Genomic DNA, 16060 nt, shown 5'->3' on the forward strand with positions numbered 1-16060 from the left:
TTGGCCAGATGTACGAAGGCTTTTAGTAATTGCAAATGGAAACTCGTGCCGTTTGAGATCGCTAAACAGCTTTTACACATGTACTAACCCTATTTTGGGAGTCTATAACCTATTATCGACTCACAAAATAGGATTTGAGAGTCGTTATTTGGAAGGGGCGTGCCAAGGAAGTCCTTTCCTAATAGAGAGTCGCAAGGGCACATACGATTATTTTGCAACAGAAATGGAGTAGCAAAACAATTGCAGTTTACCGCCTACTTCAAGTAGGTGGTAGACCAGGTGTAAACGCAAAGGGGCCCCCTTCCCCTTCATGACTGCCAGGGAAAACATTTTTAAGAGCAAGCAGTCATGCCTACTCTTAAACAAGCATGTGCAATGAAATAGGTCTCGCAGTGCTGAAAGTTTGAGCTATTGGCGTTGCTAATAATAATGCAACGCCAATAGGTCAAACTTTCAATAATGCTAGAGCTATTGCATTGCAAATGGATCACGGCACTCAAAGGAAATAAAAGAAAAAATATCTATTTTTTTACTCTTGAAGTAATTGCGGCACCCGCGCTTTAGAGTAAGATGTTTAAAGCTAAAGCGCAGATGCGTGATTGTAACAAAAGTAATCAAATAGAAAAAATGGTGTCTGCGAGCTTTTTTGTCTATTTGTTACAATCGCGGCACCCTCACTTACACTTTGAACATCTTAAGCTAAAGCGCGGGCGCTGCAATTGCTTTAATGGTAAAGAAATAGAAAAAAAAAAATCTATTTCTTTACTTTTGAAGCAATCGTGACACCCGCGCTTTTACCTTAAGATGTTTAAAGCCAAGGCGAGGGTGGCACCATTGTATGAAAAGTAAACCGAAAGAAAAAGGAATTTGGTCACTTCAGCGATTGCAAAAAAAAAAAAAAAAAGGGCGCCCGTCATTATTAATGCTGAGGAGTGCCAATAAAAAAAAAGTGTCAGGGCTGCAACAGCAGGCAGGAGAATGGCACTTAAGAAAATAGTGCTGGAGGTTATAATTAAAAGGTATAGAGTAGCAGAACATGTAACAGGGTGTGTCCTCATATGAGGTTACAAGAAGAGAAAAGGTGGTACTAAGGAGAAACTACTAAGCCTATTGACCAATGAAAAGCCACCATTTACAAAGGACAGTAACATCAGCCAATTAAAACAATGGGTGGAAAGTGGGCGGAAATTCATGCTTATATTCTGAATACAACATGTCTAGAAGAGACAGTGCAAGCGCTGCATAAGCGAGACCTAAAAAGGAAACAAATATTTAATCTTTCTTTTTGGAAACACATCCCATTTTCGGAAAAAGGGCTGCACTTCAACAACAAAAAAAGTTGCTTTATTTAAAAGCAAACAGACATTTTGGCCTGCTGTACCCAGCAAGCTATCATCCCTGTGTTATTGGCCAGTCCCAATGGGTCACAAATTGCGACCTACCTAATGAATATTGATGAGGCAGGTCATTTGCGACCCAATTGGGAATCGCTAATGTTTCTGACACACTTTAGCACATTTCATTTTTCAAGTCTTTAATTGAGAGTCATAACATTTCGCAATCAGAGACTTGTTAAATGAAATGGTCGTACATCTGGCCCTAAGTGGCTGAAAAAGTGCTATTTAATATATAGGCGTATGTACCTTTTGACATTTAAAGCACAAATCTTGTTGAGGAATAACAAAGGGCTTTACCTAGGGTGAGGTGGTAAAGGATTCAAGAAATAGACAGAGTATCTTCTGTGCTGGAAGAAGGTCTGTAGTAGATGGAACACGCCTGGTTAGTGGTTGTTCCAGATTCTAGATTCAAACCCGACAAAAGGTTGCCTGTGGGGCGCGGTGTTTCAGGCATTAGCGTAAAGAGGGCAAGGATTCACGCGGTATCCTAGGATTGAACCACAAAAAGCATAAATTACACTATCTATGTGGGATGCAAATAAAAGCCCATCTCCTGCTAAAAATATGAAATAAAGTCATAGTTTGCTTCTTTTCTAGATTGCGTTTTTACTTTTATCCTTTTTATCTTTACCTAAAGGTATTCTATACATCTTAATGGTGCCTTTTTATGTCTCAGTTTCAGATAGTTTTAGCTGTCTGTTGGTAATACTTATTGTTTCCAATACCCGACATATACCTAAAGTGGGATTTTGGATCAGTACCTTGCTCATGACTGGATATCTTTGTTGTTCATCACGCTTCCCTGTGGCAGTGACACATGATTCTATTGGCCACATTCCCAGTTGGTTTGTAACTGTGAAGTTTGAACAAGCTGCTGCACTATAAAGACGTTGGCCTTGAATTTAATAACTTACTGCTACTCATACCACCAATGGTGGACAGGCACCATGCACTCTTTCTTGTGGGACAATCCGACAAATACTGGCCTTCCTGAGACTATAGGTAACATTGAATCAAAGCAAGCTGTCATTCAACTGCTGTCAGGCTGTTGGTCAGCATCCAGCCTTGCCTGCATCTACACTGAAGGAGAAAGTGGGGAGTCCTCGGGCCTGATTTGATTCCATTCTTTTACACCTAAAGGCCAGTCTTTCCACTATTGACCATAAACCCGACTCGGTCACCATGCGATTAGCTATGCTGACAGAAAGGATTAATAGACAAAATGTCAGAACAGATGCTGATGAGAGGTGGATCTCAGACCAGCAGCATCACTCCTCAACAACCGAGAAAGTGCTGAAGATGGAGAAGCTGATAAAAGTGATTGCTGCAAAAAATTAAGTCCTTGAAGCCTAATCTCGTTGTAAAAATGTTTGGGAGTAGCAAAGTCAACAAATATGGGGAAACAGAAGGAGCACATTGACTCCTTGCTAGTAACATTTTTTGGTAAAGAGAAGTTCTCAACCGCCTTTCCTGTAGAGCGCGCTCACTGTTCCCTGGGCCCTAGACCCCCATGGGGGGAGCTCCACCACGGCCTAGTGACCTAGATTCTCAGTTTTCAAGATTGTGATGGGATTCTTCGGCTGGCTTGAATAAATGTTTACCACTGGTAATTAGTCAGGCCTCATCCTAGTCCATTAGTTATTGTGTACACCATGCCACCTCAGTTTGGAACCAGCTATATGGAAATTAGTCTTGACCCTGTTTCAAATGCGAACAGCATAGCCTGAAATGCCAACTGTTATTGCAACTGACGCCCCAAGTGCGACAGGTATGCCCAGACGAGGAGCCCATGCTCACTGTGCCACTGGAATCAAGCTATGAAGAGCCCTGATTACGGTGAAACCCACCTAGATTGCTTGTATTCCGGTTCAGGGAGGACTTGGCTTGGAAGTTTTGGCTGAACTGTTCTCATAAGGAGCAGGGGCAAGGCTGATTTGCATATCGCGGAGTCCAAACTGAGGCAGCATGGTGGGTAAGAAACGATGGAATGGGAGGCTGCCATGAGCGATTTCCAATGGCTGAGATTGATTCAAGAATTCCATCCATCACCTTGTTGTTGTTATTGTTAAACAAGCCCATTACGCTAGTTTAAGTCAGTCACTGCAGCTATAGAGAGTTTGGCGGGTGGGAGAGACCCGGGCTCGGACAGTGTTCCAGCTGAGTTCTATAAGACTTTCAAGCAACTACCAGCTCTTCAATACTTCAGTAGTATGAGGAGGCGGCAAAGAGAGGAGTCTTGCAGCCCTCAAAGCGAGAGGCCATTATCACCCTACTTCCAAAGTAAAAAAAAGATCCATGAAATTGTGCTTGTTTTATTACCCCTCTCTCACAGTTAAACATTGAAAAAGATTTCTGGTAAGGTATTAGCTGCCAGAATGCCCCTATTAATGGAGAAGTGGATTTTGAGTTTAGTTGGGCTTTGTCCCGCATACCTCATAGATCAATGACTATTATCCTCTGTACTCTTATATATTACATAGATGCACAGGTGGAGGCTGCTGTGGCTCTACTGGGCATGTAAAAAGCATAGGGGCATCCTTAATTGCCACACTGTTCCGATACGGTATAGCAATTTCTTTCCTAAAATTGATAATACTTCTATAAACAAAAAAACTTGCTAGAATTCAGACCAATGGATTGACCTCACAATCTTTTGACATCATAAGGAGGATTCTGCAGAGATGCTTGCTGTCCTTCCTGCTGTTTATTCTGGTCATAGAACCTCTTTCCAGAAACTTAAAAGAATATCTCGTGCAGAGAGCGTTGTCCTTTCGGATTGGACAGCTTCTCCTCTCTATGTATGGTGATGATATCCTCCTTGGTCAGGAATCCTGGAGTTAATATGGAACTTCTGATCCGCAAGGTCATATGGTTTGGTAGTTTTTGGGAGGAAGCATTGACTGGGCTGTTCCCACTCACTTTGTGAACTTGTAAACCTGACTCGAAGTATCAGATACACTGGTTTGAGGACTCTATGAGGTACTTGGGGGTGATTTTACACCAAGAGGCAAGGGAGCTGCTCGGCCTGAATTACAGCAAAGCGGTTGAGAGATTGACACAACAGGTTACGTCTTGGATTCAGTTTCCTTCCCAATGAGGGCCAAATTGCACTTAGAAAAATGATTGTTTTTCAAAGATTCCGTTTTCTAAATATCTGTGTCCACTTAAGCAGGATTTCTTTCAGTCTCTTAGATCCCACTACATCCTACAATCAGCTGGAATACATTAATGATGCCTTATGGGAGGGGTGATTTCAAGCTGCCAGGTCTAGAGAGCTGGGGGCTCATTTTCTCCCTTTATGGCATCACCCTGATTGCCAAATCTCTTACCTAGTCTCATGGAGAGACCCTATCAGTTCTTTGCTGCCTACAGGCCTGCATACACCTAGTAGTGAAAATTGCACTGTGCTCACAACATGCTGGGCTTGGAGGTGTTTGGGCTAGAGGCTGGGGACTGCCTAACTATACTCCCCTGCCACTGCCGTTGGCCAGTAACCCCACACACCCCTAGAGAGCATCGGATTCTGGACACCATGGCCAAGTTGAGGATGTCAGAGTTGGGGCATTTATACATTGATGAGGAACTTATTACTCTAGAGCAGGCGCATATGAGGGCGACATTATCTGCTCTGGGCGTCATCTTGTATCATAGTTCAAAGTACATAGCTAGAGAACGAATACCTGGGTTCCCCTCAGAGCCACAGGAGCTCACACACTTATCTCAAATCATGAAATCACAGGAAGCCACTAGATGGCTGTCCATGATGTATTTGATGGTCTTAAACGAGTAAGCTCCTATTCCAACACATCATAGATGGGTGCAGGAGGAAGACTTGAAATCAAACTCACTGACACAATATGGGACCACTGCTGTATGTAAATCACGTTGGTCACTCCTAACCAAGGGTACATGTTACTGCATTATTAATATTTATGTTCTGCATACTGCACACCACAAAAGCAAGCTAAAGTCGACCCAAGTAGGCCGCACACTAGTCCTCATTGTGTAACGGAACAGGATGACTTCATACATTTGGTCTGTTCGTTTATTCTGGTGCTGGAACATTGGTCGGGTTTTTGATTGTGTACCACAGTCGCTTTTTAGATCCCATGCCGGCTCTGCTTGGATATGTTAAGCTAAATCCTGGTATTGACAAGAGGTTTGCTGCTATGGCATTGTTATTAGCTAAGTGAAGAGTGGCCATGTGTTGGGGAAGGAATGCGAAAACCGAAAAAGAAGACTGGCTGAAAGACCTGTTTTTCTGTAATGAGCAGTCCATAGTATGCGCAGTTTTACAACCTATCAAAGGACAGCTAGGAGACCCTTCACTTCTATCTCCTGCAGCCTGAAGACGCGGCCTTTGACTGGGTTTGCCTGCCGATGCATCCCCTCAGAGGTGGGGGTGGGTTGGTGACCTATCGAATGTATGGGAGTCCGGTCCTCACACACAACGTCAGGAAAAAGCCCAGTATGTATTCCGAGATGCCGGGCTGATTTATCTGGCCTGTAATGCTAGGGTAGAATAGATAGAATGTGGAATAACGGATACCTGTCTAGCTGTGCAAAACATAAAAGGGAATGACTATCGCTTTTGCCCATGTGTTTATAGGATCTATGCAGCTTGATCTGATATACTGATTGCTATATCACTTACTTACATACTATTTGTTATACTGTACTGTGTCCTTACACTGCCATCGGATATTTCAGTCTATGAATTATCGTTTGATGTTTGTTTTTTCCAATTAAAAAAAAGCAAAAATAACAAACAGTTTGACTATTTAAGGGAGGCCACTCACATTATGCATACACAGCAGGGACGTTTTAACCGTCTTTTCTATTTTAAATACCCATTCTAAGGTAGTGCTAGGGGTGCAAGCGCACACCAATAGGAGGCATCTTTGAACAGGACTCATAAAAATATAATAAAATGTGCTCTCCCCACAAACGTCTTCCAATGACATGCTAATCCCCCCAGAAGGCTTCGAATGCGGGCACTGACAAAGTTGCTTTCCAGGTTTCCAAGCGCACTCAAAGTATGGATCATGCCTATAATGGAAGGATGAGTCATTTATTATTTGTTCTGGAGTATGGTGCTGAAACTGGGTGGAGAAGAAAATCAGTGCCAACAGCCTTACTGCCCACATGATGTTTGAAAGGGACAGCTTATACACTTAAGCTTTCCCATTCCAGCATACGTGTGCAAAAGTTGGCCACATAATTAAGGAAAGGGCAACTAAGATCTGTTAATGCTTTCAGAAATTATCAATAATGCTTAAGAAATGCAGAGCAAACTGGCCTATAAAACTTGCCACACACTTTTGAAAATCTGAAATGGCCATCCTATTGTTAACTTTTACGATACCATTGCTTTAAGGTCAGTTAAGCACTCATTATTGCCTTTTCTTACTAACAGAGCAAAATGGGGATTCGGTAAGGGGGGGGGGTCATTGTTGCATGTGTAGCAGACGTATTCAAACTGCAGGAGGCTTTTTGTCTATGCAAAATACACTTCCCAAAGAGATCAGGAGCAATGTTCTCCTTTCTAAGAAACCCAAGCAGCTTGACCAAGAAAATTCGAACTATTTCTGTGGCCTGGATTAACTAGCACTATACACTTAGCGTGCACATTTACAACAGTCATTGCCGGACTAACTAAACTCTCTAATTATCATCATCATTAAATCAGCAGTAGTTCCCATAAATTCAGTGCATTTTTACAAACAATGGCCATTCAATACAACTTCCTGGTTAAGTTCTGAATCCATTTTTACAAACAATACCAGAACACTACACCACCTTGATCTTACGTAGTAATGCACATAGGCATTGTCTCTGCTCTCTACAATATGCAGTCACTGTCAGAACAATAAATCACCTATCACGTTATCGCAACAGGACTTTCCAAAAGCTCCTGAAGCACTTTTATAAAGATAGCCATAACACTACAACAACTCATCGTGCCTGTTAAATGTGTAAGGGCAATACTCCTGCTCCTAGATGAGTTGTGGTCTCTGCAGGGCACTGGATTGCATAGAAAAGATACCTGGAGGTGGCCTGCACTTACCCATTGACCAATGAAGTATCCCAGAAGTGTAGAGGGATTAAAATTATCCCTAAAGTCCATAGCAGGACATCTACTCCTTGGCATGAAACTGATAACTGTACTTTTGTGCTGTCATTCCGAGAAGGTCAGTGTTAAAAGATCACTTACTTATGGTGAAGCTGAGCTATTCAAATTATAGGCTATTTATGTAGGAGTTTCATAAAGCAGTGTGATTACGTTCAAATACCTATTCTTAATAAAACTTCAAAATGACAATCTAGAGCAGTCACATTTGACAACCCTCAGACGCAATGCTTAGGTTTTCAAAAGTCCATTTAATAGTCAAGACTATTGTTTTTTGCAGCAGCAGCCCTGACAGACTTGGGATTCAAAACTGTAAGAAAGTACATTTTTTAGCCAGTTGTAAGGGCTTGCCTATTAAACTCTAGAACTCCAAACCGTCCTGTGTGCTGAGCACACCCCACTGACCGGTAGAAAGGATGTAGGTAGGAATCCTGCTCATCTTTGCATCCTCACCTAGTCCATGGCTGTCTGGTTGATATGTTTAGTAATGACCTGGATCATATATAGGACATAGCTAGTATTTTAAACCGACGATGATGTAGGAGTGATCTATACCTCAGAAAGCGTGAATAGGTAAAGTATTCTCTTATCTGTCAAATAAAACAAGCCTACAGACTACCGGTGGGATTGTGTTGCTAAAATTAGTACCAAAATGACCCGGATTTTAACTTTAAAGTTCATATACGTCTCTCCTCAGCCTCATTTTGCATGTGTGATACTTGTAAATGAGTGTTTGTACTACACGCCAACAATTCAAGTGTAGCTCACAAGTGGCCATCTACTATTTCCCCCACCCCCCCAAAGAAAATTCTACTTGCATCCCTTTGACTTCCACTTACTAATACCAATCTGCCATGCAGCAAATTTCTCTCATCTGGTACACGACGGCCTCTTGCACTCTAAATGCTCCCCGTCGGCAGCCACAAATGCTACTGAACTCATACTGCAAATGATACTCCTCCACTTGCAACCCAGATGATCCCACACATATCCCAAACACTTGAAGCAAAACTGCACTCCCATCTGCATTCAAAATGTTCCTCTCACCCAGAGGTTGAACTGGGTGGGATCTAAAGGGCACAAGATACCCATACTTATTAACATTTAAGAAAAACAGTTACCCTTCATTTTGTGAAAAGGCAACCTTCCTGGGGGTGGTTAATTCCGATATTTGAAATGCTTCCGCTGAAGTATCAATGTTACAAACAGGAGAAACCCGTAAACCCAGCCGAGACTGGGTGAATCACAGTATTAAACAGCATCTTAATGGGTCACAATAGAGAAAAAAATAATTCATACCTTAATTATAGGGAGAATGGAAAGAACATCATAAGTACCAAAAACGGTCAATGCAATTGTATTTTTTAGAGCCAAAAACACACTTTGGATAGCAGCATCAACTTTATTTAAAGACTGTGTGTTACATGCATAGTGAACACATTGTGCTTGTGAAAGGACAATATACAGCACAAGTGAAACAAGTGCATGTGAAGAAAAGAGGCAGCATACGGAAATTATTCACTTATCACTATGCATGAATATTTTTGTACATATAATATTTTCACTGAATTAAACCATAAATTATAATCCGTAAAATGGCTGGCGTTTGTCGACTGTGTTTCTACTTTCATGGACTGAGGTCATAATCAGGAAAACATTTACACAAAATAATGTTGACACTGTTCTTTGAATAGTGTTTTTGCCTCCTCTAAAAAAACAATTGCAGTGACAATTTTTTGTGCAGTATGTGGCTTTTTCTGTTCTCCCAATACTTAATTTATTATGAATTATTATTTTCTCAGCTGAAGTGTCAGGCAGTGACTCTCCTGTGCTGTGAAAACGAACGCAGGCAGACAGTTAAACAGGAAACAAGCCTTCTTGTCAGGGCGCCTGCTGTCTGAAAGAAAATGAGCAACTGGTTAATCTGCAAGTGTAAAGGGTGCCCGGGAGCCAGTATTCACTTTAATTGATGGAGTCACTTGAAGCTTGCCAATTGACACAGGTTTATTCTTCACTTTCAGTGGTAGTCCAAGTTACAAGCTGGGCTGGGCTGTGAAAAGGGTGCTTTTAAGGGACAGTTATATGCTTAAAAAATGCACAGCCTGAGTATGACAGTCTGGGTATTACTAAAATCTATAATTATATTAAATCTTTTGCTCATTTTGTGGCACTCTTATCTTATATTGTGTGTAATGAAAGTTTAAAATGACCCACATATTTCCAGTGCTTTCTGTCACAATCTGGAAGCTTATAGCAGTAAAAATACACAAGTCACTATTCTCCACTGCACCAACCAATATTCGATTCTGTGCCTCTATGGTTACACACACAACGACCTCTACAGTGCATTAACTAATAGAGGTTTCTTAATGTGCCATAATGTACTTCCCACGGATTAATAACTTGCATTTATATTGTATTTAAGCTGCACGTTATATTATTTTTAGTTACTGGAAGATGAAAAATCCCCAAAAACGAGAGGTTTTTTTCCAGACACACCTTTGACCATACCCCCATTGCATATAGCATCAAAGTCTACATACTTTTATTCATGCACTTCGACTGCTGCTCCTGCCACCACACAAAAGGCCCCATCACCAACCATTCACCATTCATATGCCACTATTTTCCCCCACATTCCAAAGCCACCCGCGCTCCCGATGACAAATACTCAAACATTATTTCCTCCCTCAACAGATGCCCATGGGTGTAGGAAGTATGGGGGATTTATCCCCACCAGATTTTTGGAGAGGAGTGGACATGGGGGACAAGTGTTGGAGGACGCAGGTGACAAAAAAATGAAAGCGCAATTCTCCTGTTCGCAGGCCTTTGGATCGTTAAAACGGTGCCTATGACGGCCCTGGTTTTGACCAGCCAACCTGCCATCAGTTAGGGTCGGATTTAGAATGTGGGTATTTCGCTTGTGCTGAGGACAAATTCCTGAGGCCAGATGTAGATCATTTTTTTTCCGGGTTTGGGGCAGGCTCCCCACTTACCGCAAACTGTTGGTGAGTCATTGTCATTCAATATAGAATTACAATGATCAACTGAGCAGGCACGGCATGTGGTGCGTCTCCTATCCTGGGCCAAGAGCACAGCAAGGAGGCCTCTGCTGAGTAGGAGAGTTCACACACCCCTGGCAAATAGAGGTGCTTGGGCTATATTAAGAAGTATTTGATATGGTGCTACAATCTTTTTTATGCAACCCACCTGAAACATAGAAATTCACATTAAAGGAAACATGTTCCTTACCTGTTTATTCTAGAATTGCCACTTAATGGAAGCGCATTGGCAACAGATACCTTGAGCAGTGCGTTTGCTCTGTCCTAGTGCTACTACATTCTACCCTTTCAATTACCTAAGTACAGCAAGAGGCCCCCAGGATTGCATTTCGAATTTATCAAAACAGACAAAATGTTAAATCATTTTCTCCTTTTCGGGGGGGGGGTGGGGGAGCTTTCAGACCAATCAAGTAAAACAGAAAATGTTTATGGCCTGCAGTTTAATCGTGTGCTTTCTACTGTGGTGTGTTGGCAAGGTTGGACTGGTATGCAGGACAACCTGGCAGTGCCAGAAGGGCTGGGCCAACAGGTCAGTATTTAGCCACTTTTATGGTCTGCTGGCCTGGTTGTCCCTTTCTTGCAGCAAAAGCATGTGGTCTGCCATACCCAGGCCAATGGAATTATGTGATTGTGCATCCACAGTGTCTTTTGAATAATTATGCATTTACAATATAATACATCATCTGCTGCATAATCTGCACATTTTTAGGGAAATAAATTGCTTGTAGCTCAAACAGTTCAAAAGTTACTAAAAATGCAGCGACATGTTGCCACGCAGTATAAGGCCCTTTGTGAAAGTTGACTGGTCACCTGTATATAGATATTAAACTGGTACTAATGAGGCGCAACCAATGCCCAGACACTGTTACAAAGTGTAAAGTTGACAACACAATGAAATAATATTATTACATTTTCCGCATTACACTGCCTGATTTGCTTTTTTTTTTACACATAATTTCTTAACTCTGCCACATAATTCCAGTGACCCTGGCTATACCTTGCAAAACATCTTTGCAGTGTCTCTTTACATGTGCAGTCCTGCCCCAATTTGCAAATGTTGGCCGCTTTTTTAGCTACCCGATTCGCTACTGAGGAAAATTGTATTTTGGTGCCTGGGTCTGCTTTTTGTCCCTGTCTGACCCTGCCTCCAGTACATATGACTACCTTGTGGGTCACTCAATGAGGCTGCTGTCACGAAATACCCCTCAAAAACAAACAGCAGTGCAATTTTGTGCATACGAAAACTTAGGAACTGAGATCCGGAGTACAATGTGGAGACAGGGTCAAAGATGTAACTACAAAGAGATTGCCCCCCCCCTGAACCCCTCACCCCCCTATTTTGGCAGAACCAGAGAAAAACTGTCACCTTATATCCTACACCTTCCCTGGACCTCCCCTTGCAATTCAGTAGCCCCAGCAAGGCACATACATTTTCTATCAACACATGCCCAGGGCTAACCCCACTGCTATCCAGCAGCCTTTGAAAGGAACAAGCAGATGGGCCAATACAACCTCACTCTTTCCCAACATACACCATAGTGGCACGTAACACGGCTCCTCCTTTCCTGACTGCGCCACTTCATGATTCATAGGCATGACTTCCCCACTCCATTTGTGAGCAACATGGAGGTGCTGCCTTCTCCGATTACCCCAGTCTCTGAGAAAAAAAAGGACCATAGAAAAGACTACATCTGTTTCCAGGATCCTAGCTCCAGGTAAAGCTCAGACACATTTTATGAGGGATCTCTCTCTACCTCTGTTGCCTCTCTGATTTGAGCCATATTTAGTACATGTTTTGTTTAGTATCCAACAAAGTATTTTCATCCACTTCAGAGGACTTTGACACAAGAAGTTTGTATTATCAGCACCATAAATCCAGTTAGGAGATTCTCAAAATACATTATGCTGTATTTTATCTAATGGAGAGGATGGGGCATTATGCCCAGAGATGTTGACTTTGGAACTGGTGAACAAGGTTCAAGTCTTGGTGTCAGTTCAACATCCTGTGATTCTGGGCAAAAACAGCTTAATCTTCTTGTGCCAAAATAAATAAAAATGAATGTGATCGTGTGTAATGCAACTGGTGCTGATGCAAGTTCCTGTAATATAAATCTACAAAACAAGTACCCCCCTCCAAAAAAAAAAAAAAAAAAAAAAAAAAAAAAAGAGTCCTGTCTCTGCTTATGAATCACTTCCAGCAATGTTCTCACATCCTAATAGAACAAAAAATTATGGGGTTTCATATTATACGAATTCGGGAGGACTTTGAAGGATGAAAAGCAGATCAAATCCAAGAGCACTTTCGAGGGATGAAAAGCAGATCCGGCAGGGTTTGAAACCATGACCTCCAGGTTGCTTTTGGCAGCAGATGTCTAGACTCTCTGAGCTACCGTACATTAAGATTTTTTTACTACACCTGAACTCTATGTAAAAATAGCTTATTTTAATATTATTTCACTTCAGAACTCCGAGTTTTTACAGGTTTATAGGAGCCTGGTCGTTAAGACCACGGGGGATTTGTATTGTGTCCCAGAAACTAACCCTGTACCCCACCGAAATTAGTGTCTCCTATTACCCTGCAGATGGCGGGCATGTTCTAGAAAAGTTCTCAACACGCATTCAACTTGTACTCCAAAAGCCTTCTCCGGTATCCCGGCCGATCCCTTCTCAGTGCATACTCTTCTGCAGCGCACACACGGAGGCCCGATAACCCCCTGCATGCCCCTGAGAATTCCCACCAGAGCAGACATATGTCCCTGGTTTCACATTCATCCCAGATGACGTTCCATTTTGAATTCTCTTAACTCCGAAATAATCCCACGCACAAAGTGCTACTATATGCCTGGGGCTTCTGCAACAGCTCGAACGTTCACAAGACCCGTGCCCCCAGGGTGTCATCGCGCAATGTGCCCTCGAGTGCAGTTGGCATGTCCTGCTAATCAACACCGCCACCCCTCCATTGTCACCTCCAATGTCCCTGAAAGGATGCTCTCTCACTACACAAGCAGTGAGCTAGGATCCCGGCACAGTACCTGTACTCTGGTTCCTTCTGTTCAAGCACTCCGTGCCCTCTTTTTCGCCGACTTTGCTGTTGCTTGCTCCTCCTGCCCAGTGGGAACCCTCCCGGCACATGCACCGCACACCCTCCACATGCACAAGCAGCAAGTCGCTCACCATTCTGCCGCAGCCCCCAGCAGCTGCTCCAGCTCTGAGACGCGCCCACAAGGGGCGTCGCTCCTGCGTGTCTCTGTCTCGCTTTACAGCCTTGCCAGTTGGTATGGAAAACCACTAGAGTGCAGGGTGGCGGCCATCTTTAAACTGTATTTATCTTTATTCAGGAAACAGAGAGTAGGTACACTGCAATTAAGTTATACGATTCTAATACTGAAGAACGCAGTCTCAGTCTCAAAGATAATATTGTGAATTAGCTTCTTATTATTACAGTTATACTGTTAGTTATTCTTCTTGAATGATTACTCCAATTTAATTCGCCACAACGATACATTATTAAACTGTTTTTAGAATGGAATGCTGCTTTTACCATTTCGAAGACAGATTTTATCATAGGTGTACATTCTGCTGAAGATAAGATGCGGTCTTTAAGTCGCTAAGAACTAGACGGCTCACTCTCTACCATCTTAGAACGGTGCCGGTTCTCGTCTTATTACTCAGGTTAAATGTCCTCTTAGACAATGTGCAAGGTGTTCAAATGCTTATTCGGCTGAATGGAAGCAACATCTTCTACATCTTTTACACGATGCTTTTGTACACGTTTGCAAATTTCTTTATGATTTAGGAAAATTCGTAACAACCTACAGTAATTTACATTTCTGTGCCTCTGAGGTTTGTCACCTGGCTGTTCTGGTTTTATTACCGGCATGACCACTATTTTATTAAACCAGATGTTAAAAAAACTAGCATAATCACATAAAGCTGGCATTTTCTCCTCCTATCAGAACATACTTAAAGCAGTAAAAAAGTACCCACTTTCAAATGCGTTCTTCAAAGGCCATAACATTGCAAACAGACGATTTTATGAAGTTATATTTAAGTATCACATGCGTAACAACATTCCAAAACAGGAAAGAGAGAGATCGTGAAAAAAATTGGGAATTTATTTTTTCATAGACTAACATTGAAACAGACAGTTTCAGACAGGAGACAGCTAAAATAAAGCCAGTTTTAACTTTTAAAAGTCGTGACTCATAGCTGCCAAGGTTTCTGAATGCTATGTGTGACATTTTCATAATTTCAGTGTAATTGTGAGTGACATTTCAACGACTATGAGTTACACTTTCTCGCGAGCAAAATCAAGCAATGAAGAAGAGGGAAACATATAAATATCAGAAATTACACCCATTTGAACAACACGAAACTCTGAGAAGATCTTAAAACTGCTGCTGAAATGGAAGGGGTGACTGCAGTTCTCAGTAACTGAGGGCAGACACTGCAGCTGCTCAGAAGATGATTTTATTAATCTGATCATTCGTGACCACTCTGTAGACTAAACACAAATTTTAAAGCATAGCAAGTGCAGTTAGGAGATTATACTGTCTCTTGGTCTCAAGCATGTACTCATAGCTGGCAAGTTTTCTGACTTCTTATGTGTCACATTTTCATGATTTCACTGAGTGACATTCAATGGCAACATGTGCAACACTTAGAGTGACACTTTTGCAAGTCACATCAAGCAATTGAGTGCACTGACAGAAATAAATATCCGAAATTACACACTTTCATGTAATGAGAAGTTTAAAAAAAATATTGAAACTATTATAGAACACCTGAAAAGGAAGTTCACTAACCTACTGCCTCTTTCTAAAATGTTCTTACCGTCATCTGTAAGGGGCTCAGTTCTGCAGAGAGTGTTTGCATACATTGCACTCAGCTGCTGTCCTCTAACTGCGGCCTCAATACTGGCGGCTCACTTAGGATTGCCACTTTTTGCAGAAAAAATACTGGCCACCATTCCAGGTTTTAACAGTTTGCTAAGGCCTGGACTTGATTTTTAAGGGAACTTTATATGAAATTGTCAGTATTCGTTTTTGAAATGCACTTTGTCTTTGTATACGTTATCAGTTGCTGGTCACTAGGACAGCTTGGAATCACATTTTATAATGTTTTCTTATCATATGCACTGTTTAAAATATATACAGATATGGGTAAAATACCTTTTGTGTCTGTCAGGATATTAAAATGCTTACTGTACTGGAGTCCACTTCTAATGCTGTTTTCCCTGATAATTTAGCTGAATGCTGCTGGTGCTGGCGTGGTGGTAGGTAGGCGGAGGCAGAGGTTATCCTTACTGGGGCTCAGTGCTGCAGAGAGTTATGGCATTCATTACACTCGACTGCTGTCATTTAACGTAGGCATCAATGCTGGTGCTCACTGCACTGGACAGGCTGAGGCAAGAAATTGAACATTAAGCCCATGCACTAATTGGACGTGTTGCTGGGCCGGCAGAAAAACAA

At 42.0% G+C, this 16060-nt stretch overlaps 1 protein-coding gene across 3 annotated transcripts in view; it reads right to left on the minus strand.

Annotated features, from left to right (window-relative positions):
- GPAM (glycerol-3-phosphate acyltransferase, mitochondrial) overlaps positions 1-13835 on the minus strand; it is a 244005-nt gene extending 230170 nt beyond the window's left edge. Inside the window, exon 1 of one of the 3 annotated variants that reach the window (XM_078643773.1) lies at positions 13622-13835. The gene's annotated coding sequence lies outside the window, so the exon portion shown is untranslated. The remainder of the gene's footprint in view (positions 1-13621) is intronic. The other 2 variants (XM_078643774.1, XM_078643776.1) reach the window with 2 other exon arrangements.
- Between the last annotated feature and the right edge of the window lie 2225 nt (positions 13836-16060).

The sequence above is a fragment of the Lissotriton helveticus genome, chromosome 5_1 (assembly GCF_964261635.1).
Source record: "Lissotriton helveticus chromosome 5_1, aLisHel1.1, whole genome shotgun sequence".
NCBI classification, from domain to species: domain Eukaryota; kingdom Metazoa; phylum Chordata; class Amphibia; order Caudata; family Salamandridae; genus Lissotriton; species Lissotriton helveticus.